We start from the raw sequence: 27,848 nt of genomic DNA, 5'->3' as shown, positions 1-27,848 counted from the left end.
AGGGTCAGGAATCAGTCTGAAAGAACTCTCTAGTGGTACTTACAAATTGACTTGAGGTTGAAACTGGGGCTTAAGGGCCTTGGGTCGGAGTGAGCATGGACTTGGGTGGTGCTAAAGGGGCCACCCAAGGAAGTGCTCATGAGCAGCTCCCACTCCCGAAAGGGAAACTGACTGTGGTGCTCCCGGCTTATGTGGAGTGGTGCCCCACTTAAGTATCTTGTGGCTCATTGGTCCTTGCCACTTCTTAGGGGCTTGGGCCTCCCCTTCGGGATGGAAGTGGGGGAGTAAAGGTACCCATACCAGGCCGTTAAACCATGGTGTTTCCCTCCGGTGCCCCAGAGCAAGTGTTGCACCCAAGGCTTGGGATTTAGAGGGTCCTATGATCAAGTTTTGTTGTACCAAGGGATGTTAGAAACTTGGAGGCTTGGTGTGCTTGGTTGCTTGTGCTTGTGGGGAGTGTAGCTAAATTTTAAATCCAGTCTAACCCAGGAAAGGGAATTGGGAGAGATTTGGGATTCCGTAGATGGATGGCTAATGTTTCATTACTTCTGCAGTGAGTAGCTAAAACCAAGTAGGATCAAGTAAGAGCTGGTACAATAGGCGAAAACCTTGGCGAGGGAACTTAACTAAGGCCAATGCAATGTTAACAAGGTAAACTGGCAAATTGAAAGGGAAAAATTTGTGGCTTACACCAAACTCCTAAGCATGGAGCTAAGGAGTGATGGAACTGGAACATGGAGCAGCTCTCAAGCATATAGCCCAAAGAGCAAAGGAACAAGAGCATAGAGTGACTTAGAATAGTCCTAGAATATCTAACATCCCAATGCTAAAACCAACATGTAAAATAGAGCCAAACAGAGTCTAGTGCTATTAATGGCCTAATGTGAGGATATGGGCATTCCACCAACTAGCATGGTATGGAACTTGGACTTAAACCCAAACAAATGCAGAACAAGGACAAGCATACAAATAGAAGCTAGACTATACCTTAGGTTGGTCAGCCATGCCCGACCTACCCACTATCCCTACTATACGTTTGGAACCCCCTATATAAGCAAATCTAAACACTTTCCGTAAATAGTAATTAGGATTGGAACGAGACCAACAAAAGGGTATGATAGTAAGGGTGTTTGGCAAACACAATAAACTATCATTTGGTGAATATTAAGAAATCAATTTCAATATTGTGGGGGTTCTTGATACTAGCAAGTGCAAGTCAATGACACAAGTTTCTCAAACCAATCCGAGTATGCTCCGCAAGAAATACATAGTATTCCTACTTTATGTTTATCCAATTTAAGTGCATGGCTATTAACCAATTTCTCAACTAGCTCAAGTGGGAATTAATAACGGGTCCAGCAATACTAACCTCCTACTATTATGGCAGTAAGGAAAAAATATCCGAAAAGACTAACCAACAGGTAAATTTCAATACCCAAAGTCACATTCGTAATACGAAGCCTTCAAATCCACAACTTAACCTTTTGAGTCTCATAAACCTTATTAAGAGAAAATAAATCTTGCTTTGCACCTTATGAACACTAAATATTATATGCAACAACTACTGAAGGCACAAAATCTTTGTTTAGAAAATCCACTAATGCTCGTCATGAATAAAAGAGGGGACTGAAGAAGGGAGAAAAAGGGCATTAGCATTAGCTATAGAACTTCTTAAACGATAAACAATCTTGAAATTATATATTTGAAGCTTCATGGCCCATTAAATAGGATCAGCAAAGTTTTTCTGCTTCAATAACAACATAAGTGCAACATAATCACCTTTTAATAATGTTTGAGAACCATGCAAATATGCAAGAAGCTTCTTAAAACCCCAAATTATTGCTAAACACTCATTCTCTATTGTAGAGTAACTTATCTCTGTTAGTTGTAATGTATAATTGATGTATACAATAGGATAGCATTGACTAAGCACACTTAGACTCTCTTGTATTAGCACACCTCTGAGATCGATATCAAAAGCATCCATGTGTAAAATGAAAGGTTGTGTGTAGTCAGGATATCCCAAAACTGGAGGAGTCATTAACAACTCTTTAAGATCCATAAATGCTAGCTCACAATTTACAAATTAGATGAAATACGATGTTGATGACTTTAACAATGCTCGCAATAATCATAAAGATGATTAACAAAACAATCAAAATATTGCCTCTTGCTTAAGAAGTATTGCACATCATTCATAAACTTTGGAGTAAGTAACTTTAGAATAGCTATAAGTTTTTCAAGATTAACTTATAAATCTTTATGAGAAATATAGTACCTAAAATATTATATCCTTAGACCCAAACACACACTTTAACTGCTTTAGCTTTAAATCAACTTCCCATAGTCAATCCAAACACCTTATGAATATCATGGATGTGCTCCTCCTACGTTCCTTTTAAGTGAATCAAGACATCATTAATAAAGTTAGCAATCACATTCAGCATATCAAAGAGAACCTCATCCATCATCCGTTAGAAAGTCACTAAAGCATTATTCAAATTGAATGGTATCACCAAAAACTTATATAAGTTAAATGGTGTACAAAAAGAAATTTTGTGAACATCTTCCTCAGTCATTAGCCCCTGAAGCAAGATCTAACTTAGTGAATTAATGATTTCTCCCTAAATGATCTAAATATCAATAGTGTGAGGAAGAGGTACACATCTATGATCACCTTATTTAATGGATAGTAATCAATGCAACAATGAATACTCCTATCATATTTTATCACAAGATGAAGTTCATATGCCCAAAAAGGAAAAGGCTACTACTTTGCTATAAAGATGAATGAAAAAAAAAACAAAAGAGAAGAAATTGAAAAAGCTAGCAAGTAAATTGAGGGTTAGGTCTTATAAATGTCATAATTTTTAAGGGGTCTATAAAGTGAGGGTTGGGTTATAATTTATTTTATTTCAAGGCTATAATAATATTATTTTAGATTTATAAGGACTTCCTCTTCTTTATAGCCATCAAGATTAAGATATTTCCTTCTCAATATAAACTATATTTGTGAGTGCATGAATATGGATAGGGAATATGGAAAATATGCATATCAATTATCCCAAAAACCCTAGCTTATATACAAAAGCAAATAGTCCAGATTGAAACAATTTCGACAGCTACCAAAATCCCACTACACTAATATTAGTATATAACATTGTATCTGTATATTTAGACCTCACATCATCCCCTCCTTTTAGAATAATGGAAGACTATCATGATTCTCTCATAGATGGGCCGGGATCTGGAGGAACATCAGGAGGAGGCATTGGTGGATCTATAAGTGGTATCAGTTGTTCTTGATCCCTTTGTATTAAGTGTTTCAATTGCTACACATGCACAATTTCTGGAGAATCGGCCTATTGGATGTCATTCCAAACCTTATAAACTTGCGGTCCAACTTGCCAAAACACTTGATATGGTCCTTTCCATTGAGCAAGGAGCCCTTTAGATAAACCATATACCTTAAGATGGGGAAAATAGACTAACACTAAGTCATCCACTTTGTACTCCATATATGGACAATGATGGGAGTTGCAACACAGTTATTATCCCACTTGTATGTAGCCCAGGTGTTCAGCGGACTCAGCTCGAATAAGTGGAAGAATGCTCATCAAATACTAATCCCACGACTTAGCATCGGTAGCTCGTGGCAATTGCAAAGGTAAACCCAACTCCGTCAGTAATATTGGATCATGACTATATAGAAATTTATATGGTGAAGTACCAACAAAACTCTGCACTCTTATGACATATGTATACTGAAAAGATGGCAAATAACCATCCTAATCCAAATATTGAAAATTCATGTACTTTACGATTATCCTTTTGAATGTCTAAATGAGCCATTTCACCAAACCGTCTGACTATGGATGATAAGTACTTATGAAAGTGTGGCATATCCCCAACCGAAATGTCAAAACATGATATGCCTTAGCCATAAATGCGGGAGCATTATCCGAAAGAATCTGCTCTAGACAAGAATGCTAGAATACCACTTGATTGAAGAGAAAATATCCAACAGCAGTTACAAAGGTGCTAACAAGAGCATCAACTTCCACCCAATGAGTTAAGTAGTTAGAAGCAATAATAACATATTCATTGCCAACAATTGATCATAGAAAAAGTCCCATAAGATCAAATGCCACCAACTTAAACAAACGGGAAATTGCAATTGACTCTAACCATTCTTCCACAGTATGAAGGGGAGTATTAAGAGCCTAACACCAAACACAATTACAAGCTTAGCACCAAATGCAACTATGTATATATCAGATAACATCACATTGCATCTTCCACCAATAGAATCACCTACATAGCTTCTCGATCATATAATGATGTCCCATATGCCTGCTTAGAACAAGAGAATCATGGTAGGCATGGAAAAACCGTGGAATAAAGATTGAAGGCACCCATAAATGATCATTAGAATCTATCCCCACAAAATAAAGAAGGGCGTCTTCAAGGTGATATTGAGAATGTAAATGCTAGAATGGCAAATCATCAGCCAGTGATGCAAGATTCTCAAATCTATCTCAAAACTTTCGAATCCATGGCTCAATCTTTTGAGCCTCACGAACCTCATCAAAAGAAGATAAATCTTGCTCTACATCTTATGGACATTGAACGTTAAGTACAACATGCTGACGGCATAGAATCCTCATCTAGAAAATCCATAGATACTGGAACAACAAGCTCATTAAAAACATAAGAAGAGAGTGAAGAAGGAAGAAGAGCTCGAGAAAGGGCATCAATAAAGATCAGCCATAGAACACCTCAGATGATGAATAATATCTAAATCATATATTTGAAGCTTCAAAGCCCACTAAATAGGATGACTAACCAGGTTCTTCCACTTCAATAATGAAGTAATAGCAACATGATCACCTTCTAGTAACATCCGAGAACCATGGAGATATGTATAAAGTTTCTCAATTGTAATGTATGGTTTATATATGCAATAAGATGGTGTTAACTAGGCACACTCAAGCTCTCTTGCATTAACACATTTCCAAGACCAAGATCAAAAGCATCTATATGCAAAATGAAAGCTTGGGTATAGTCAAGATATGCCAAAACTGAAGGAGTCGTCAAAAGTTCTTTGAGATCCTTGAACGTCTGCTCATAGTCTGTAGACCATATTAAAGATAACGTTGATGACTTTAGCAATGCTCGCAATAGTGTAGTGTGATCAGAAAGATGATCCACAAAACAACCAAGATACTGCACCTTGCCCAGGAAGTATTGCACATCATTTATATATTTCAGAGTAGGGAACTTTAGAACAGATACAAGTTTGTTAAGATCAATTTGCAAACCCTCACGAGAAATACGATACCTAAGATAAGTTATATCCTTGGACCTAAACATGCACTTCGACTACTTCAGCTTTAAACTAACTTCCCAAAGCTAATCCAACACTTTATGAACATCATGGACATATTCCTCCCACATCCCCTCCGAGTGGATAATGAAGTCAGTAGTCACCTTTAGCATATCATAAAAAACTTTGTCTATCATCCGATGGAAAGTTGCTAAAGCATTGTTCAAATTAAACAACATCATCAAGAACTCATACAAACCAAATAGTGTACGAAAGCAGTTTTAGGAATATCATCTTCGGCCATTGGTACTTGCCAATACCCAGAAGCAAGATTTAACTTAGTGAACCAACGACTTCTCCCAAAACGATCTAAAAGATCAGTAGTGTGAGGAAGAGGGTACACATTTAGGATTGTCACTTCATTTAATGGACGATAATCGATGCAAAAATAAATACTCCCATCAGACTTCATCACAATATGAGGTTCACATTCCCAAAGATTTTATAACTTTTGAATAATACCCTTTTCCAACATCTCCTTGACATTTGCACGTAAAATCTTGATCTCTTTGGGTGATCGATGACAAACAGAAACCTTGATTGAACAAACATCCCCAGCTAGAATCAGATGATGTATGGCAATCTTGGCCCCAGACAATAGGTTAAATTCAAAGAGATTAACATACTCCTTCATTAGCCGGTCAACCGCTACAACATAAAGACCGTCGGAGGGATTGGAAAAGGGAAGAGCGGAACAAAATAGAAACATAGGAGAAAGTAATGGTGAGACAAAAGTAATGGAAGCAAAGGTAGAAGCAAAGGGACAAAAGGTATAAAAGTGAGAGGAATGGATGAAATATAAAAAAGTATGAGACAAGGGGGAGAAGCCTCAAAATCATACTTGGCATGATTGGACTGCAACCAATTCATACCAAGGATAAGGTCAAAAATTTGATTTGATACCACCCACAATAACTGCAACCCAAGCTCGAGATCACCCACATGCACAATTAGGTCCACCTCATCTTGTACACATGCATGTGTACAACTGTTGTCATAAAGAATAAATGAATAAGGGGGGAACGATGATCCCTCCATATTTCTTTTGGGAGTAACATTAAGGGGTTCATTCATCACCAGTTCCTTTAGTGTTTACTTTCCGTATTTTTATAACAAGAGGTCTTCTATTATTTTCTCTGTGTTAGTTGATACAGGTTCAAGTTTATCTTCTATTGCTACCTGTTGCCCATATGTTGCCATCTCTTTGCGTTGTGCTTCAAAGAGTCCATGTACCCAGAAGTTAGTTGATTCCAAGTACGGATGGGTCTTTAGATTTGTTGATAAAGCATCCCAAGAATGTACCTTTTGGCAGAACCCTCTATTTCCTGGATGCATCTCAGTGTTTAGACTTTCCACTACAGCAGCACCAATAAGACATTGTTGATGCCAAAGTCTCCACCCAGGAAATGGAGGCTGCCAATCCACAAAATATTGACAACACCAACAACATCAATAAGTGTGACCAACTTCATCATACGCCCAATAGTAGACATCATGGCCATAACCACGTCCTTGCTCTTGTCCTTGAACTCAAGCAGTAGTAGCATCAACCTCCATTGGAACAGGACCGTCTCCCACATGAAGTGGAGCCGAAAGACATGCAGCGAGAAGTGAAAGAGGCAATATCTCATAACATTGTGCCAAGTGAAGGGCATTGTCAAGGGTGGCTGGAGCAAGTGCATGCACAAGTCCTACAAGATGTTGACGAAGTGCTAGCCACAATATTCCTAGCTTGATCTGCTCTGACATATTTGGCTCCACACGAAGCAAGAGGCTTTAGAAATGAATGCCAAATTGCATCACCGACTTAGATGGCCCTTGACGAAGACGATGCAATTGTTGGAAGGCATCATCACAATTGTCAATATATTTGAATGCATATTTGAAGATGTCCGGGAGAATACTCTAATCCCCACAAGTGCCTACGCTCAAACCATTGTACCACTGTAGTGCCGTCCCTTGGAGACATATGGGAAACCCACGCAAACATCAAGCATCATCTAAGAATGATATATGGCAATCACTATGAAGGAATGGAACCAATAGTACATATCATCCCTAGAATTCCCATGAAAGAACTTGAGCCGAATGCAAGGATGTAAGCGACTAAATTTTCCATTCTATTTTGGTCACTTAACCACACCTTCAACCACTTGGAGGAATCTCACTCACAACCTTCGTAAGTCCTATTCTGGACTTAGGGACTTACTAGCCCCAAGAATGGCATCCATACCACTCAACCATTGCACTTGGTACAAGTGCTCCATGTGTCCAATCCCATAACCGACACCCCAAGGTACCACTAACATACTAGCCTATTACGCTAAGGCCATACCCATTCACCTTGGTCACACTAGTGATCTAACACCACCTGCATCGTAGTCTCGTCTCTCAAAGACTGGGCCATCCGTCCATGAATGACCATCCTAGGTCCACTCCTTAGCATCCTTAGGATGCCCACAGACATGGGGAATAGCCTTCCCCAATATCCCTTTTACAGCCCTCACCAAGTCCCTTTTCTATCCATGGCCGTGTTTGCCAACACTGCCACTGGGACAAGGCCCACAGGCCCAACCATTAAGTCCCACTGTCCTCTAGGACTTCCTCACTACATGACTGTATTATTGATCATTACACTAGAGGACCACTCCTCTTCCTTTCCATAGTCTGGGACTTTAGGACAACATTTCGGAACACCATGGCCTTACGCGAGCCTCATGGGTACTCTCCCCACCTTCTGCCTTTTGGTGCTCTAGCCGTGGGCTTAGAGTGAGGTTCTATTGAGCCATGCCAGGTATCCAAGTAGGTAGTGCCACCCACACTTGGACTGGGAGCATTGACCATTCGATCTCCCGGGGAAACTAGAGCTGGCTCTTGAACACTTCACTAAGCTAACCCACTTATCGGTCTATACTCACTCTAGCCTTGGACTTCCCAGTGGTTATTCCATCACCCAACACTTGGGTACGGCCTTCCTGGGCCAAACTGGCCTTTCCTAGCCAAATTGGCTCCACTGGAGTCCTCCCCCTACTATACTTTTGGAGCTCACCAAACCCTCCAGGGTCTGGGAGACGAATACTTTGGGCTTTCACCCTCGGACTCAAATTCGGACTCAGACTTGGACTCGGACTCAAACTCGGCCTTGGTCTCGGTCCCGGTCCTGGTCTCGCCTCGGTCTCAATCTCGGTCTTGATCTCGGTTTCGATCTCGACCTTGGACTCCATCTCAGATCCTTCTCGAACTCCATCTCAGACTCCATCTCGAACTCCATCTCGGTCCATCTCGGACTCTATCTTAGGTCCATCTCAGACTCCATCTTGGGTCCATCTCGAACTCCATCTCAGACTCCATCTCGGGTCCATCTTAGACACCATCTCAGACTCCATCTCGGTCCATCTCGGACTCCATCTCAAGTCCATCTCTCTCGGACTCCATCTCAGGTCCATCTCGGACTCCATCTCGGTCCATCTCGGACTCCTCCACATATCATGTGTTGGTCCTCTTGTGTCCCTTTTCTAGGGACTCACTTATTGCTCGCTTTGTGCTTGTTCCTCAAGCACTTCATTGGGAGTTCCATTCCCGCTCTCGACCTTTCAAATTGGAGCTTTTAGTTTAAACATGTTACACTTGTTTGGCTCTCGCTTTAGCCACTACCACATGACACCCTTTCGGCTCCATTTTGGGGCTTAGGGATTTGTGTCTCACAGAGGATTGGCACCAAGAGCAAGAGGAGCTGTATCATATGCCATGAATGCCGCCATCAATTCAGTTTAGTTGTTCAACTGCAATTGCATAGCATTGAGCAATTGCACCAATTACTACTCCAGAGTCAAAGAAGGAGGAGATTGCTGCTCTGCTATGAAGATGAAATGAAAAGGAAAAAGCAAAAACAAAGAAATGAAAAGAAAGAAAGAGAGATTTAGACAATACAAATGCTAGATCTAAATGAAAGGAAAGAACAAAAGAAAGGAAACAAGAAAAGCTAAATCAAGACAATACAAAAACTAAATCTAAATCAAAATCCCAAATCTATGCACTCCTCAAGAATAATCAACAATGCCCTTCACCTCCATCAATATAAGTGTATAGAATATGGAAAAGGAATACAGAAAATATGCATATCAATTAGCCCAAAACTATAATTTATATACAAGAGTGAGTGGTTTGGATTGAAATGAATTTTATAGCTATCAAAATCCCACTATGCTAATATTAGTATACAGCATCGTAGTTGACACTTGGACCTCACATATTAAAAATACTAATTAAGGACTTGTAATTATTTTGATTTCAGATTATATTTTCCTAATAATCTTAGATTTATAATTATAATAACAATATGTCATGATTATAATTTTTGATGACTTGTTGAGGCATTCTAAAACTTTTCCAATAAATTTAAAACTATATCATATACTATAGTATAGATTTTAGTGAAAAGTACTTTATTGGGCTAGACTTGAGGGGTAGGGTGTTAATAGAGCAAGGCTCTAGGCAGAGATATGCCTTTTAACTTTTGTTCATGAGAGTGTATACATGTAGAAAAGCAATTATAAACAACTAAAAGGAAATGTTTGAGAGATAGTCCATAAACAAAAGTGCACCCCCTCAATTAAATCTTGAGATATTTAAGGTTAAAAGTCTTTATGTTTGAATAGTATTAGGATGACTCCCTTAGTTAAGATATTTGGGGTTAAGAGTTATTGGGTTTAAATAGTATTGGGATGGGTGATTTCCCAATAGTCTAAATTCAAGAGTTTACAATTGTGAAACTGTAAGCCACAAATTTTTCCTTTCCACTTTGCCAGCTTACCTCGCCTATCCGTCCAACACTGCCTTGGCTTTTGCTAAGTTCCCTCGCCAAGGTTCTCACCTATGGTACCAGCTCCTACTTGGTTTCAGCTACTCACTGCACGAGCAACGGAGTGTTAGCCATCCTTCCATGGATACCCAAATCACTCCCAATCCCCCTCCCCGGGTTAGACTGGACTTAAGGTTCGGCTACACTCCCCGCAAGCACAAGCAACCAAGCACACCAAGCTTCCAGGTTCCTAACATCCCTTGGTACCACAAGACTTGATCATGGGACCCTCTAAATCCCAAGTCTTGAGTGCAACACTTGCTTCGGGACGCTGGGGCGAAACACCGTGGCCTAGCGGCCCGGTATGGGTACCTCTCGCCCCCCACTTCCATCCCGAAGGAAGGCCCAAGCCCCTAGGAAGGGCGAGGACCAATGAGCCGCATGGTACTCAAGTGGGGCACCACTCCACATGAGCCGGGAGCACCGCAATCGGTTTCCCTTTCGGGAGTGGGAGCTGCTTTTGAGCACTTCCTTGGATGGCCCCTCCGGCACCAGCCAAGTCCATGCTCACTCCCACCCAAGGCCCCTCGGTCCCAGTCCCAACCTCAAGTCGGTTTGGAAGCCCAACTGGAGAGTCCCTTCAAAACTGGTTCCTGGACCTCACTATCCCTACTATACTTTTGGAACCCCCTGCAGCCCCCCCCCCCTGGGAGACGCACGCTTTGGGCTTTCACCCCTTGACCCGTATTAGTATTTGGACTTAGTCTCTGGCTCGATCTCGGACCCAATTTCGGATCCGACTTCGGATTCGGGTTCGGACTCGATCACGGACTCGATCTCGGACCCAATCTCGGACCCGACCTCGGACTCGACCTCGGACTCGGTCTTGGACCCGATTTCGGATCTCGGACTCCGTCTCGAACTCGGTCTCGAACTCGGACTCGAACTCGGTCCCCGAGTCGGTCTCGGACTCGATTCCGGACTCTATCTCGAACTCGGTCCTAGAGTCGGTCTTGGACTCGATCCTCGACTTGGTCCCATCCGATGAACTCTTTGTCACTTCGGTCAAGCTTTTGGGGATCCTTTAGCCTACGACATCTCGGGGAGTCGGTTCCTTACAACTCCACCACCCATAGAAGAAGTTCGATGCCCACATCGAACGTCTCGTTTTATCCTACGACTTGTTGTCCATGTCTCCGGGGGCATCCCCCCACTTAGCGGTGTGCCTAAGTTAGCCTCCCCGGCCAAGAGCCCATGACAACGGAATATAGGTGTCCCTATACTCCTCACCTCACCACGCCCTAGTATAGGGTCGGGACTTGAACCCAGCCTTGCTTTACTAGGGGGTTGGGACTCGAACCCAACCTCCGTAGAATACGTCTACGGATTCGACATCCCCGCAGGGAGTCGGGCGTAGTGCCCTACGCCTGGTCGACCTATCCAACCCATGCTAATTAGCTTACCTTTGGCGCGCCTTCGGGTCCCAACATATGCCATTTGCTCAACTTTGCAAATTGATATTTTTAATTGAATTTTGCATAAGTACATAAAGTTCTGCCTTGCAGAAATTCCTCCACTAGATCTCGAGCGTTCGCTAGGTTCTCCTCCGGTTCCCATGTTGCTTCGCAGTGTGGAAATCCTTTCCACTTCACATGGAACTCTCTCACCTCGCGTCCTTGTCGCTTGCTCTTGCGCGCATTGAGGATGGCCTCGACTTCGTATTCCTCTTCCCCTTGGATAACCTCAGGTAAAGGTCTCACTTGGTCCTTGCGAAGCAGATCCTCAAAGTACGGCTTGAGTAAGTTCACGTGGAACACTGGGTGCATCTTCCCCATCTCTCGAGGAAGTCGGAGTCGGTAAGCCACTTTACCGATTCGTGCCTCAATTTCATAAGGCCCCGCGAACCTGCTTAAGGAACTCAAGATCAATTCATTTACAGGAATACATGCGTCTTTACCTTTGGGTCAACTTTCGGCTGATCCAGCTTGGTAGTCTGAGGTTCTTGGTGTTCAGCCACACCTTCTCCCCAGCTTGGAACTCCACATCCCGACGCTTTTGGTTCGCGTACTTAGTTTGCCTTTGTTGAGCCCGTTCCAAGGAATCCCTCACTAGATTCCAAATGTTGAGTCTTTCCGCCATGAATGCCTCCACTGCGGGTAACTCTCCATGATACTCGGCCACGCCGAGTTCCACAGGACCTTTAATAGCTCGCCCATTGATGACTTCCCATGGACTCACCCCGATGCTTGAGTGTGGTGAGTTGTTATAACACATTTCCGCAAGTCCCAAATGACTTACCCAGTCGGTCTGGTCTCCCGAGACATAGCATCGCAAATAATCCTCCAGCTGCCTATTCACCCTTTCCGTTTGTCCGTCTGTCAAGAAGTGTTAGTGCCATCAATCTTGACTTAATACCCATTACCTGTCTGTGGGTGATAGGCTGTGCTGAATTTCAATTTGGTGCGATACTGTTCTAGGAGTGTCCTCCAGAACCTACTAGTGAAGATCTTATCTCGATCTGAGATAATCTCTTCCGGCCTTCCCCGCACTCGAACCACTTGTTCAAAGAACAGCTTCGCCACACCTTCCGCATCCACGTCCGTTGTGGTGGGTATGAAATGTGCCATCTTTGAAAATCGGTCCACCACCACGAATATCGCATCGAACCCCTCGCTTGGGGGTAGTCCCGTGATGAAGTCCATCGTAAGACATTTCCACGGGCGATCTGGAATTGGGATGCTTTGCAACAAGCCCCCACTAGCCTTAGTCACGGCTTTGACCTGCTGACATGTTGGACATGTCTTTACATAGTCTTGGACGTCCTTAGCCATATCTGGCCAATGGTACTTCCTCTTGAGTAAGCCCATCGTCTTGGGCACTCCGCCGTGTCCCGCAAGAGGTCCGTCATGACACTCTTCTAAGGCCACCTTCCTTAGTTCCCCTTCTGGAACATACACCCTCGTTTGCTTGTAATAAATGAGTCCGTTGCGTTCCGCATAGCCCGTTTTCTCTTCCGTTGGCAGCTCACCTCTCTGGTGAGCTTCCCGCGCCTCTAGATTCCTCAGCAACACTTCTTGTGCTAGACCATCGTTCTCATATGCTGTCCGCACATCGTCCCAGAAGGTTGCTGTTGCGCTGGATATTGCCAACTTCAAGCTCGCTTTTCGACTTAGCGCATCCGCCACGATGTTGCTCTTCCCAGGCTTGTATAGAATTTCGTAATCAAACTCGGCCAAGGCATTGGCCCACCGACCTTGTTTCCCTCTTAGGTCGGGCTGTGACAAGAAGTGTTTCGTTGCCACATTGTCCGTGTAAACCTTGAAGTGTCTCCCAAGGTAGTGTCGCCACTCCTTGAGTGCCTTGACCACCGCAAACAATTCCTTCTCATGGGCAGGCCACTTCTGTTGAGCCTTGTCCAGCTTCTTCGAGAAGAACGCTACCGGATGGTTGTCTTGCTTCAGAACTGCGCCCAACGCAAAGTCCGAAGCATCCGTTTCTACCTCAAAGTCCTTACCAAAGTCTGGCAATGCCAATACGGGAGCCTTCCTCAACTTCCCTTTGAGGTGGATGAATGCCGCCTCGCATTCTGCTGTCCATACCATCTTCCCTTTTCCTGTTTGGTCCGTTAAGGGCAGGGCTACTCTCGAATAGTGTCTGATAAACTTTCGATAGTAGTTGCATAGCCCCAGGAACGCCCTCAACTCATGTACATTCGATGGTCGCTCCCATTCCTGGATCGCTTGGACCTTCTCCGGGTCCACCTTGAGCCCGTCCTGGCCCACCACATGCCCGAGAAACTTTACCTCTTGTTGAGCAAAGTCACATTTGCTCTCTTTAGCATACAGCTTGTGTTCCCTTAGTTTCTCAAACACCTTCGCCAAGTGTTCGGCATGCTCTTCTAGCGTCTCGCTATAGATCAGGATGTCGTCGATATAGACGACCACGAAGTGATCCAGATAGGGTACAAAGACGTGGTTCATTAGCGCCGAAAACGTTGCCGGCGCATTACATAGCCCGAAGGGCATCACCAGAAACTCAAAGCTCCCATACCTCGTTCGACAGGTTGTCTTCTCGACATCTTCCTCGGCTACCCTGATCTGGTAGTATCCTGACCTTAGGTCAATCCTCGAGAAGTATTTTGCCTTTCCCAACCTATCAAACAGGTCCTCAATCCTTGGCAAAGGGTACTTGTTCTTCTTTGTATACTTGTTGAGCAAGCAGTAGTCTATGCACATGCGCATAGATCCATCTTTCTTTTTCACAAATAACACCGGCGCCCCATACGGCGACTTGCTCAACCTAACATACCCTTTGTCCACCAACTCCTCTAGTTGGCACTTGAGCTCCTTGAGTTCTTTTTCGTTCAAACGATAAGGGGGACGAATCACTGCCTCAGCACCCTCGACCAGCTCAATCTTATGTTCTATCGGTCGTGCTGGGGGCAGCCCCGCCGGTAGCTCCTCCGGCATGGTATCCTGGAATTGGTCCAACACCCGCTGGATCACTAAAGGCACTTCTTCCGTTCTTGTCTTTTTGTCACTCTTCACCGAGAGTAAGCACAAAAAGGCTGCCTTAGTTCCTTTAGTGAGTTGTCCTCTCGTGGACACCAGGTTTAAGCAGGATTCTTTGGCCTTGCTTTGCCCTACCTTTAGATCCTGGGCTTCCACCCTAGATCTTCTTCCTTGGGCATTCGCCAGTACCACAAGGTTCCTACCTTGTCCATGTAGGGCTACCACGAACCGATTGAACCAATCCATTCCGAAGATCACGTCAAATCCCGCCATGTCCAACACGGTGAAATCCATGTCTACCTTCCATGTCCCTACTTCGACTTTCGCTTGTCGAAGTACCTCATCGGTGCTTTGGCTACCTTGAACAAACTCTATAGTCCTTGGTTCGCCTAGCCGTTGCACCGTTAGTCCGGCTTGCCGGACTATGTCTGCAGCCACAAAATTATCCGAAGCACCCGTGTCAATAAGGATCTTAACAAAGCTACCTCCGAGCTTCCCTCGGAGGGCTAGTAGATGTCGCGAACAACTCTCTACCAAAGTTGCTCGTGTAATGAGTAACTTTGAGTTAGGGACTGAATCACATACCTCATTTTGGACTTCGCCCGACTTGATGGCCATATTGGCTCTGGCCTTCTTCGGGTAGGGACATTCCCTCGAAAAGTGTCCCGCTTCACCGCAGTTATAGCATACGTTGTTTCCCACGCTGCTATATGACTTGACCTTCTTATCTGTGGGTTTGTCTCTTTTCGCTTGACTCCCCCACGTACTTGCTCGCTGGCCACCGGATTTGCCTTTCCGAAATCCCGAGGACTCATTCTTAGAGAAACTCTTCTTGAATTTCCCCCTGCTATATGTTCCCCTCGGTTTGGCCCCTTTGTGAAACGTGGATCCCGACCCCGTCGTGTTCCCCTTTCGCAGGTTATCGTTGAAATGCACCTTGATGGCCGCATCCAACGCTTCCTTGTAGTTGGTCGGGTTCCAGCGCATCACCTCACCGCGAGCCCAGGTTTGCAAACCTGATATAAAGGCATGGAACGCATCCATATCCCCCATGTCCGTGACAAGTATCCTCTTTGCCATGAACCCATTCACATATTCCTGGATGGTTCCAGTCTGCTTCAGCCTACTCAGCTCATCTCTCAGATGCAGAGTGGCATTCGGAGGAACGTATGTCGCGCGGATCCTCGCCTTCATCATGTCCCAGGTGGCCACCGGTCCTTCGTTGGCCTCCGTTGTTCTCCACCAAGACTTGGCATTATCTGCCAAGTATGGTTTTGCACATGGGACCTTCTCCGAGCTCGGTAACCGTAACGCTCGGAAGTAGTCCTCCATATCGTAAAACCAATCCTCCACAACCTTATAGTCGTTCGCTCCCTTGAACACCGGTGGGGGCTTTGGTTTGTACTTGGGAACTGCCTGAGGGACTGATTCCACTTCGGTCTGTTCGACCTTGTCTGGTTTTGCCTCAGTCCCTGCCGAAGGGTCCGCACCTTCTGCGCTGCCAGCATCCGCAGTCTTTCGCCTTTTCTTCCCTTTCTCGTCACGCTTTAGCTTGCGTACGAGAGTCTCCAGCAGGGCATTGGTCTGCGCCAATTGACCTTCTAGAACGTCCAATCGAGCCTTGGACGACCGAACCTCGCCACCGGACTCCTGTTTGGAAGTTTCCTCACTAGAGTCCTCCTCATGCAAGGATTCCTCATCCATAGCCTCTTGTTCGACCGGAGGCTCCAGCTCTGGCGGAGGTTCTGTCTCCGCCTGGGTTCGCTTACGCCCTGCCCTTGCCATCTCCCAGCAATCCGCCTCTATCCTTCGCTAGAACTGAGGAGAAGGCTCCGATACCAAATTGTAAGCCACAAATTTTTCCTTTCCACTTTGCCAGCTTACCTCGCCTATCCGTCCAACACTGCTTTGGCTTTTGCTAAGTTCCCTCGCCAAGGTTCTCACCTATGGTACCAGCTCCTACTTGGTTTCAGCTACTCACTGCACGAGCAACGGAGTGTTAGCCATCCTTCCATGGATACCCAAATCACTCCCAATCCCCCTCCCCGGGTTAGACTGGACTTAAGGTTCGGCTACACTCCCCGCAAGCACAAGCAGCCAAGCACACCAAGCTTCCAGGTTCCTAACATCCCTTGGTACCACAAGACTTGATCATGGGACCCTCTAAATCCCAAGTCTTGAGTGCAACACTTGCTTCGGGACGCCGGGGCGAAACACCGTGGCCTAGCGGCCCAGTATGGGTACCTCTCGCCCCCCACTTCCATCCCGAAGGAAGGCCCAAGCCCCTAGGAAGGGCGAGGACCAATGAGCCGCATGGTACTCAAGTGGGGCACCACTTCACATGAGCCGGGAGCACCGCAATCGGTTTCCCTTTCGGGAGTGGGAGCTGCTCTTGAGCACTTCCTTGGATGGCCCCTCCGGCACCAGCCAAGTCCATGCTCACTCCCACCCAAGGCCCCTCGGTCCCAGTCCCAACCTCAAGTCGGTTTGGAAGCCCAACTGGAGAGTCCCTTCAAAACTGGTTCCTAGACCTCACTATCCCTACTATACTTTTGGAACCCCCTGCAGCCCCCCCCCCCCCCTGGGAGACGCACGCTTTGGGCTTTCACCCCTTGACCCGTATTAGTATTTGGACTTAGTCTCTGGCTCGATCTCGGACCCGATTTCGGATCCGACTTCGGATTCGGGTTCGAACTCGATCACGGACTCGATTCTTGACCCGATCTCGGACCCGACCTCGGACTCGACCTCGGACTCGGTCTTGGACCCGATTTCGGATCTCGGACTCCGTCTCGAACTCGGTCTCGAACTCGGACTCGAACTCGGTCCCCGAGTCGGTCTCGGACTCGATTCCGGACTCTATCTCGAACTCGGTCCTAGAGTCGGTCTTGGACTCGATCCTCGACTTGGTCCCATCCGATGAACTCTTTGTCACTTCGGTCAAGCTTTTGGGGATCCTTTAGCCTACGACATCTCGGGGAGTCGGTTCCTTACAGAAACATACCAAGGATGCTTAATGATAAATATTCTAAAACCCTTAACTAAATTTTTTTCATGTCTCTTTATATTTGAAACCCTACTCAACCCAATACTATTCAAACCCAAGGATATTTAACCTCAAGTATCCCAAAATCCTTAACCGATTGAAAAAGGTGGTGCATTTTTGTTCATGGGCTTTCTCCTTTTATATTTGAATCTTATAAATCACCTCTTGAGTTGTTTTCTTTGGTGTTTTATAAATAAATATTCTCTTAAGTTGTTTTTTTATTGCTAATATAATTTTATATATTTTTTAATGCACCATGTTATTCAAAGGGAGTGATATGTATTTTTTATAAAGATACCACTATTGCTAAAGAAGTATGGCAAATTGATTCTTGCCTCCCTTTTCATAAGAAAAAATTTTTGCTAAAGAAAGTGAGGAATATTACTAAAAGAATTATTGTGGATTTCTCATAAAGGATATAAGCATAAATAATTAAACAAATAAAGAAAATAGATAAAATCTTCACAAATATAAACATGCTTTGACAAAGATTTGGTTTTTATAGCAATCAAGCTGTATACAAATAGACTTAACAAATAAAATAGAAGAGCTAAAATATTAAGAATCTTGAGAAATATGGATTCAACATTAAATCCTTGTCAAAAAAATGGAGAATAAAAAGTATATGTTCAAAGAATTTTGGTTCTTGCACTATATATATACTTTTTGCATTTTTCTTTCAATTCACATGGTTTTTCTCATGACTAATAATTTTAGTTGTGTTGTTCTTAGTTTAAGTTATCACATCTTGGCTTCCTTTTCTTTGACAAACTATAACCACCTTAACTTTGTTTAGTGTAGGATTCACTATTTTTCTCTAATCACACTCCTTTATTTTCATGTATGTTCAGGCTCACGAATCTTGGACTAATTGGAATTTTATTTTTCCAAAGTTGTAGATTTGAAGCTTTCTAGAGAGTGCTTTTAGGTATTCAATTCATTCCAAATCATGTATTTTGTAGTATTTCATGGCTCAAGGTTATGGCTTTCTAACTCATTCTTAAAGAATTAAAGATAGGCAAGATCTAAAGCTTTCTTTATTAAATTTTTTAATTTCAAAGTGAGGGAAAAAATTTCTCTTCTTTATTTTAAAGGAAATTTAAATATCTACTTAGTCATGGATTTCTTTATTTTAGAGTTTTTGTAAGCCTCTCACCACAAATGCCAAGTTTAGGAGTTTGCCACTTATTGTATATAAATCCACATTCTCTACCGAAATGGTAAATCTTCTTTATTAGAAAGAGTTATTTGATAATCTCATTAAAAGTCTTAAAACCTTTTCTGTGTCCTAGGCACCATATAAAAATAGCTGAATGTTATTGTAGAGATGACCTAACATCTGTTATCCAAATTGTATGTTGTGGAAACTAAGTTGCAATAAAGAACTCCAACAAATAGGAAAAGAAAGTATTCACATTGAGCCACCTCCAAATAAAAGAGTCTTTACCATGGCTTATTTAGAGCATAAATATAAAAGTCACTTGATTGTTTGTAGAAAATTAGGTCACTTTTTTCACTTTAGCATTTGTTGTTGAGACTAGTATGAATAATTGCTATGATAGTATTCATCAATACTCCATCATATTATTTCACTACTAATAATGAGTCATTAGTGTCTCACCAAATCTTGTTTGAAAGAGATTTACAATTTCATCCACACATACTTAAACTCTCTCATAAACCATATGAGATTCTAAAGTTTGTAGCCACAACCTCATCTCAGCCAATATATTGCCAGGAGGGTCTGTTGTGATGCTAGACAGCCATCTAATTCTGGATTAGTGACCAATATTCCCTCTTTGACACTAGTTGACTAGTAAGCAAAAGATCATACTCATGGAATATGGGGGTCATAGACAGGGCCAAGCTAAAAATGGACAAGAAGAATGGAAAGATTCTTCTTATATAGCAAAGTCCTAGAGAGAGAGAAAGTTCCATTGGTGGCAATATATTTCAAGGGACTAGCCTCCGAGTGGTACTACCATGTCAAGTGTTTGGGCTTGATGCTTCCATGGGAGACCTTCAAGAATGCCTTGCGAGATGAGTTCATTCTCACACCTGTTGAGGAGATGCTGTTCAACAAGCTGTGTACAATTTGGTATGTTCCTTAGTGCCAAATACTCTAGGAGTTTAACAAGGAGTGGCTGTAAGTGACATTCAAGGTCGCAGACATGCATAAGGATATATCGGTCTAGTGATATATTACCTCGTTGTCGGCAAGCATGGGCTTAGATGTAGCTCTACACCAGCCCAAATCAGTCCATCATGCTATACAATTCTCACTAAGTGCCAACATCAAGTATCATAAACTTGACACAAAGTTGGCTGTGTGATAGGATGGTCTTGTGTGAATTCTCTACCCCACCAGGGCCTGCCTCCAGATCTACCACAGCCTGCCTCCAAGTCTACCACAGCCTGCCACTAATCCAACTACCACAGCCAGCAACCAGCAACCAGCCTACCACACAAGGAAAGATGTTGAACGACTTGAAGGAGGGGTGGTGTTTTGATTGCGGAGGACACTGGTTTAGAGGTCATAGAGAGAAGTGCCCAATGCGGCATGTAGGAGTTCCTCTCAAGAGAAAACTCAGCATGCACCATTTCCAAGAAGACAATCAAGTGGAAACTGACAACATCTAGGAGGATTGGGAGGTTTTTGTCCTTGAAGCTGGCATACCAGAGCTGGAGGGAGAATTATTGGCCACCCAAGTGTTGCTGGAAGGGGTTATAGAAGGATGTCTGCAGGTGGATTGCAAAGTGCTCAATAGGCCAATAGATGAAATTTGAAAGGTGGCAACTCTAGGGTTGAGCAGTCTAGCATATCAATGGACTTTGTTGTGGGGCTCCCCTCAATCCAAACCAAGGATGCAATTTTCATGATTATGGACAGGTAGCACAGTTCATCCCTATCACTTCCACTGCATCAACACAGAATGTTGTAGAGTTGTTCTGGGAATGTCCGCTTCCACAGGGTCTTCACATAAATCGTATCAGACAGGATTTTGGATGTCGTTGCAGAAATCAGGACAAAACTCAGTTTCTTGAGCACCTACAACACTTAGAGTGATGAATGCACCAACCAAACACTGGAGGTGCTACTATGAGCATTTTGATTGGACAGTTGGCAATTGTGGGCCAAGTGGCTGCCCAACACTCAACAATGCACTCAGCAATAGACATGGAACCATATACAGCGTTGTATGGTTGACTAATACCAACTCAATTCATGCTCCCAACTGATGTCAACCCCCAGAAGTAGTAGACTAAATCCAGGCGATCGCTAAGCAGGCTCAAAGCGGAATAGGAGAGGATGAAGTTCTTTGTAGACAAGAAAAGGTTATACAGAATGTTCTAGGTGGGGGGACTGGGCATACATTTGATATAGACTGGAATGCCACACTTTGGGTAGAGAGCAATACCACACTCTAAGCTTCACCCCTACTTCCTTGGCTCATACAAAGTGGTCGCTTGCATCAATGAGGTGGATTTCCGCTTAACATTGTGTCTCAACCAAAAACAAGGTTCAGGGGACTCCGACTTTGAACCCAGGGCTGCATCAGAGCCATAGATTAAATCATGCACAGCATATGGTATATGCTAGCAGTTAGAACCGCTAGCATTTCAAAAGGGGGAATCCAAATTGTGGATCCCTATCTCCATTCCATCGTTTGTCTTATCAATACACAGCATTCTTTTACTCGTGCTTCTTCTCTGCCCTTGGAGATCGGGCCATTGTCTCTTTTGTTTTCTTACTAACAATAGATTTCCAGCAAAGAGGGGTTTTCTCACCTCTTCATTTGGCGACCACGGCTTCTGAATTCCCCTTCAGGTTCACAAATTCTTCCATTTTTTCTCCATTCTCTGTGCGCAGATAGCAAGAACGATCCAGAAATCTACCCATCTCGCCCAAATTCACCCAAATTACGCCCTAATTCGTACATTTGCCCAAATTCAACACGCAAATGCCACTGCCACCATGGATCAACGGCGTCCAAGCGGTTGCTGCCCAACGCAGTAAAGACAGAAACTTTCCAGAGGAGATCTTTGAAGAATCTGCAAGCTCTCTCTCGAGATCTCCAAGTCCAATCACCGATGAAGAACACCAACGACTCTCTTTGACAAGAAACTCCAATCTACCAGCACCTTCATCAGCAAACGCCCTCAGCAGCTTCATTGGCAAACTCCATCTCCGAGCACAAGACCACCCACTCCAAGTTCGAGACATCAACCAGCGCCCTCGACACAAACCGACACCACTACCGAAACGAACCCATCTTCTGTGCAGTCGTCGACCCAGCAATCCTAGCGTTCCGACACAAGTCCAATTCCTGCGCCCACTCCAAATACCGAAGCACATCCTCAAAACCTACACCAACGACGAACCCATCACTCTGTTACCCGGTATCGGACAACTTGTCGAGGGACAACTTCAGAACGCACCACCGATTTTTCGACAACCCCTCTGACAAAGTCAGCAGCTCAGCACTGAAACAACAGTCCGAACTCGGTTCGAAATCAACACTTTCGCTGCAACAACTCTCGCCAATCACGCCATCGCCCAATCCGGACTCGAACAACTCGACAACATTATCGAAGAAATCATTCCAGACAAACCCGAATATCCGAAACTCTTCATTGAACTCCATCTCGGCACCAGCACGTGGAAGACCAGTTTGCATACTGCACCAGCACACTCGACTCAACACAACTCGGCTGAACACAACCCAACCCAACACACACCACCGTCGATATTTGCACTGAAAAGAAAGAACAAGCTCACAACGACTTTATCAACAATTGGCCCACCGACAGTCTTCCCCAAGTTCTGCCCGAACTGCATGATTGACTGCAGACACAAATCTGACACCGACAACCAGTAGAAGAATGCATGTATCCAAAACCACGAAGAACATCCAGCAAGTCGGAAGAAGACCGACAACAGCTTATCCGACGTTTAGATAGAGATTTGAAGAATTTAGAAACAAAGAGAAAGAAAGACCAAGAGAAGTTGAATCAAATTCTTAGACCCTCCAAGAGAGAGAATTACATCCGACACGAATTATTACCGCGAGCTAACTCCGACGAATCAGTATCGGACATCCGCGAAGAATACGACAACTACACAACACCACCGGACACACCACCGGCAGCACCCTCGACAGCACCCACCGAAGTGCCCGAGCCTGAATCAGCACCCTCGACGGCACCCACCAAAGTGCCCGAGCCCAACCGAACATTCGAGCAGTCGACACAGACTACGCCCGAGCAACAAAACATTTTTCAAGCAGCATACAACCACTTCAAAGGTACATTCACTAACCCGATCTACAGTGACGACGAACGACCAAGTTTCCAGCCCAGCTTCACAGACTTCACCAGACCAGCACCATTTTCGCCATACCGACCGATCTTCACAACACCAATATATCCTACATTTGCTTCCAACATCTACCGAAGCCCACTATCAGCAAGACCTTTCGAACACGCTTTCGACTTCAACGCACCGACTAGACAACAACTCGACTTCACCAATTACAGTCGCACTCCAATATACCCAGTCAGCAGCAGTAAAGACGAACAACCCGAATCGTCCAATAGTCAAGCACTCCACATCAACAACTCACACCGACCTGCCGAACAGCTACAATCATCCAACAACAACGAGATCGACGAACCAATTGTCGACGACAACAATCTTCCACAGCAACCACAATCACCACACAACTATACGATCGAAGAACTCTTTGACAATTTAGAAGAACAACCACAACCAACACAACATAACTCCGACAAGTACGTCGACAACAAGTTCAAACACCATCTTCTGAAAATCAACACCGGCAAGCAACCCGACACCGACGACTACGACGACGTCGACGACACACCCGAAAACAGTCCCAACACAGAAGGAACAACAAAGAAGAGTCCACTAAACAACAACAACAATTCACCACCTTCCTCTTACACCAACTTTGCCATCGACCCTGACAACCCGTTGCTCCAAATCACCTTAGGACTCCACAGTGACAACCTGAGAAAACAACCTCGACAATACCGACATTATTACCAACAGCAAATGGCAGTCACTACTGCTGTCGCCAACATACCAGTCGGAAGACATGTCTCCTATCCACTATTTCATGGTCTGAAGTCAGAAGATGCCGAGAAACATGTTGAACAGTTCCGAGAAGCCATCCGAATCAACAACCAGACGACCGAACTTCCATACTATTTCCGATGTACCCTTCGAAAGAGAGCCAACGAATGGGCTCAAACGCTTCCTCAAAATACAAGTTTCGACGACCTCACACTCAAACTCGTAGACCGATTCAAGTCTTCCCTCACTCAAAGCCAACGACTTCACAAGATCCAAAAACTCAAGCAGAAGTCCGGTCAATCTATCGACGACTACACTCAAACCTTCACTCGACATGCTAGCAAATGCGGCAACAGTGCCACCGAAACATTACTTTACCAATGGTACATGCAAGGACTCCGACGATCCCTCCGAGAAGCAGCAACACACATCAACGTTGCCACTTACCTCGAACTCGCAAGAGCCCTTCAAGATGTTCAAGCTCGACGAATGACAGCACAAGTAGATGACACAGATAACTCAGATTCTGATAGCAGTTCCAATAACGACTCTGACGATGAACTCGGAGAGAGCACCAAGTCAAAACTTCGGAAACTCAGGAAAACAATCGACAAGCTCAAGGGAAAAGCCAAGACCGATATCAAAGAATTTCGATCTGGAATTTGGTGTACTAAGTGCAAGAACGAAGGACATCCGGCAAGTGACTGCAAGCTCCAAATCTCCAAATGCCAAATCTGTGCCAAAGAAGGTCATGACGCCAAGACTTGCAGATTTCGAAATTCTCCAGAAGTTCGACAAGTCTCGAACTCTCCCCGACAGCAGTTTTGACAAGCATATCCAAATCAATACTTCGACAATCACCAAGCACCACCTCCAACAAACTGGAGACCGCTCAGAAACAACTTCCAACACCAGAGTCGACAATGGAATGATCAACCTCGCTACAACAACTACAACAATTACAACAACGACTACAACAACAACTACAACGATCGACAATACCTGCCGAACCGGAACTACCCGGCAAATCGAGACAACTACAACCAAGGATACCAACAATACCCAAGATACCAAAACCGAAGATACCAAGGCCAAGGTTATCAAGACCAGGCCTACCAAGGCAACTACAACAACCGACCATGGCAACCTCGACTTCAAAACCAAGGCGGTCCGCCGAGACTTGGTCCACCGCCTCCTCGACAACAAGATCAGAACCAGCAGCAACCACCAACAACAAGGATGGTCGAGACCGACGAACTACCTTATGCCGACAATGACGACTCAGATCCTCAAGTCATGGCAGTACAAACCCGAGCACAAATTCGAGCAGAAAAACAACAACAACCGGACAGAGATTCCGGAGATAGTGAAGAGAAAGGCCCTGAGAGCCTGACAAAACTCCGGGAATGGAAAAAGAAGCAGAAGTTAGCTGCCAAGATACATGGCAGCAACTCGCTCTACAACCACCCGAATTAGTGATTTTAGACTCCGACAATGAAGCTCAACCATCACCAGCTCGACAACAATGCCAAGACTCAATACCAGAAAACGGACAGACAAATCGTTCAACATCGACACCGACACCAGAACACAATTCGGCAAACTTCGACAAAATCCAAGCAGTCGCAGAGACTATCCTCAACCAAAATATTCAGATCACCATCGGCCAACTGCTGAAGATTGCACCCTACCTCACCAAACAGCTCACCGATCTGACATCTGCACCGACCAACACTTTGATAGACTCGCCCACACTCAACTCGACACAGACAGCTGTTGACACATTTCGAACCGAGATTCAACCAGGCGATTGTGACAATGATGTTCCGACAATCGACCTACGACTCGACAAACATCTTGTTCGAGGAGCCATAATTGACGGCGGCTCCAGCGTTAATATTATTGAAGAAAGTCTTGTTCAACAACTCAACATTGGCCCAGTTCACCCCGCACCTTTCAATGTCCGAATGGCCGACCACCGATCTGTTCAACCCAGAGGCATCATCCGAAAAGTCAACACCACCATTCAAGGCGTCGAAATACCAGTCAACTATGTCGTCCTCAAACTACCGGAGCAGACCGACGGATACTCAATTCTCCTCGGTCGACCTTGGCTCCGAACTGCCCAAGTCTATCAAGATTGGCCCAATGACAATCTTATCCTTCATGGACCAGACGGACCAACAACTGTGTCGACAAAAACGACTAAATCGCTGTCCAGCCACAACCGACCTATTGACTTGGAAGAATATAATCTCGAAGATGGCCTCGACGACTATCAAGAACAACAAATTCTCACAGCCTACCCCGATCTCGAACCTTTGGCCGAAATCGACCTCTTCCGAATTGTCGCCGACTTCCAACGAGAACGACCCCCGATTACATCAGCACTGAAAAATCCAGTCACTCGAGATACAAAACTCGAAGCGCCACCGGCATTCACAGTCGATAACCACAACAAAGTTGCCTACATTCCGTCAATTCCAGCAGACCAAAAACTCGAAAAAGTCAGCCTTGCCGACGACGGCAACGAACACTACATTGTACTCGCCACTGACATCTCGGCAAGTTTTCGAGACAAAGGCATCAATCTTCTCCGAAAGAAGAAACACTTGTTCGCTTGGAGTTATCGAGACCTTAAGGGAGTTTCGCCAAAACTCAGCCTTCACACCATCACCCTTCTTCCTGACTCAAAACCAAGAAGACAAGCAGCCTACTGGATGAACCCGAATCTGATGGAACAAGTAAAGAAAGAACTTGACAAGCTTCTCCAAGTTGAGTACATCTACCCGATTCAGAATCCGATATGGCTTTCACCACTGGTGGTTGTGCCAAAGAAAAACGGCAAACTTTGAATCTGCGTCAACTATAAACAGCTCAACGACGCCACTGAAAAAGATGTCTTCCCGATACCATTTACCGACGAAGTTCTTGACGCAGTCGCTGGACACGAGATGTATTCCTTCCTCGATGGTTTCTCCGGCTACAACCAAATTCACATCGCCGAAGAAGATCAGCACAAGACAGCATTCATCAGTCCATGGGGAGCCTATGCTTATCGACGAATGCCTTTTGGACTCTGCAACGCCCCATTCACCTTCCAAAGGCTTGTTACCAACACTTTCCGAGACTACCTCACTGACTTCATGAGAGTCTTCATGGACGACTTCAGCGTTTTCAGCTCGGAAGATCAACATCTTGAATGCCTGGAGAAATGCCTCAACAAATGTGAGGAGAACAACATAGCACTCAACCCCGACAAATGCGCTTTCTTCGTCAAATCTGGAGTACTCCTCGGCCACGTTGTCTGCAAAGATGGCATTCTCATCGACAAGGACAAAGTTGACGTCATCTCCAAACTTGAACCGCCGAAGAACCAGAAAGAACTTCGGCGCTTCCTCGGCAAAGTCGGATATCACCGACGATTCATCCACAAGTACGCTCACATTGCCAAACCACTCACCGATGAACTAAAACAAGATGCCCAATGGACGTGGACGTCCGAACAGCAACAAGCATTCGATAATCTCCGACTCAAACTAACAACAGCACCGATCCTTGCCAAGCCCGACTGGACACAAGAGTTCCACATTCATGTCGACACTTCCGACGTCGCCACTGGTGCAATTCTGAGCCAAACTCAACACGACAACCGCGATCAACCGATCTACTACGCCAGCCGACTACTCAACCCAGCTGAACGAAATTACACCACCACCGAGAAAGAAGCTCTCGGCATGATCTACTCACTTCAGAAGTTTCGACACTATATACTGTCAACTAAAGTCGTAATTTTCGTCGACCACAAGGCACTCCTTTACCTCATCAACAAGCCAATACTATCTGGTCGAATATCAAGATGGTTCCTTTTACTACAAGAATACAACTTTGAGATCGTCCACAAACCCGGCAAAAATCATGAACAAGCAGATTATCTCAGCCGGATCACCACCTTATCTCTCTCCCCTTAAGCCAACTGGAAAAGGGGCAATTGCTTGATGAGAGAG

Source organism: Selaginella moellendorffii, unplaced genomic scaffold, assembly GCF_000143415.4.
Source record: "Selaginella moellendorffii unplaced genomic scaffold, v1.0 SELMOscaffold_3, whole genome shotgun sequence".
NCBI lineage: Eukaryota > Viridiplantae > Streptophyta > Lycopodiopsida > Selaginellales > Selaginellaceae > Selaginella > Selaginella moellendorffii.
The sequence above is the reverse complement of the archived record's forward strand: the minus strand, read 5'-3'. Positions refer to the sequence as shown.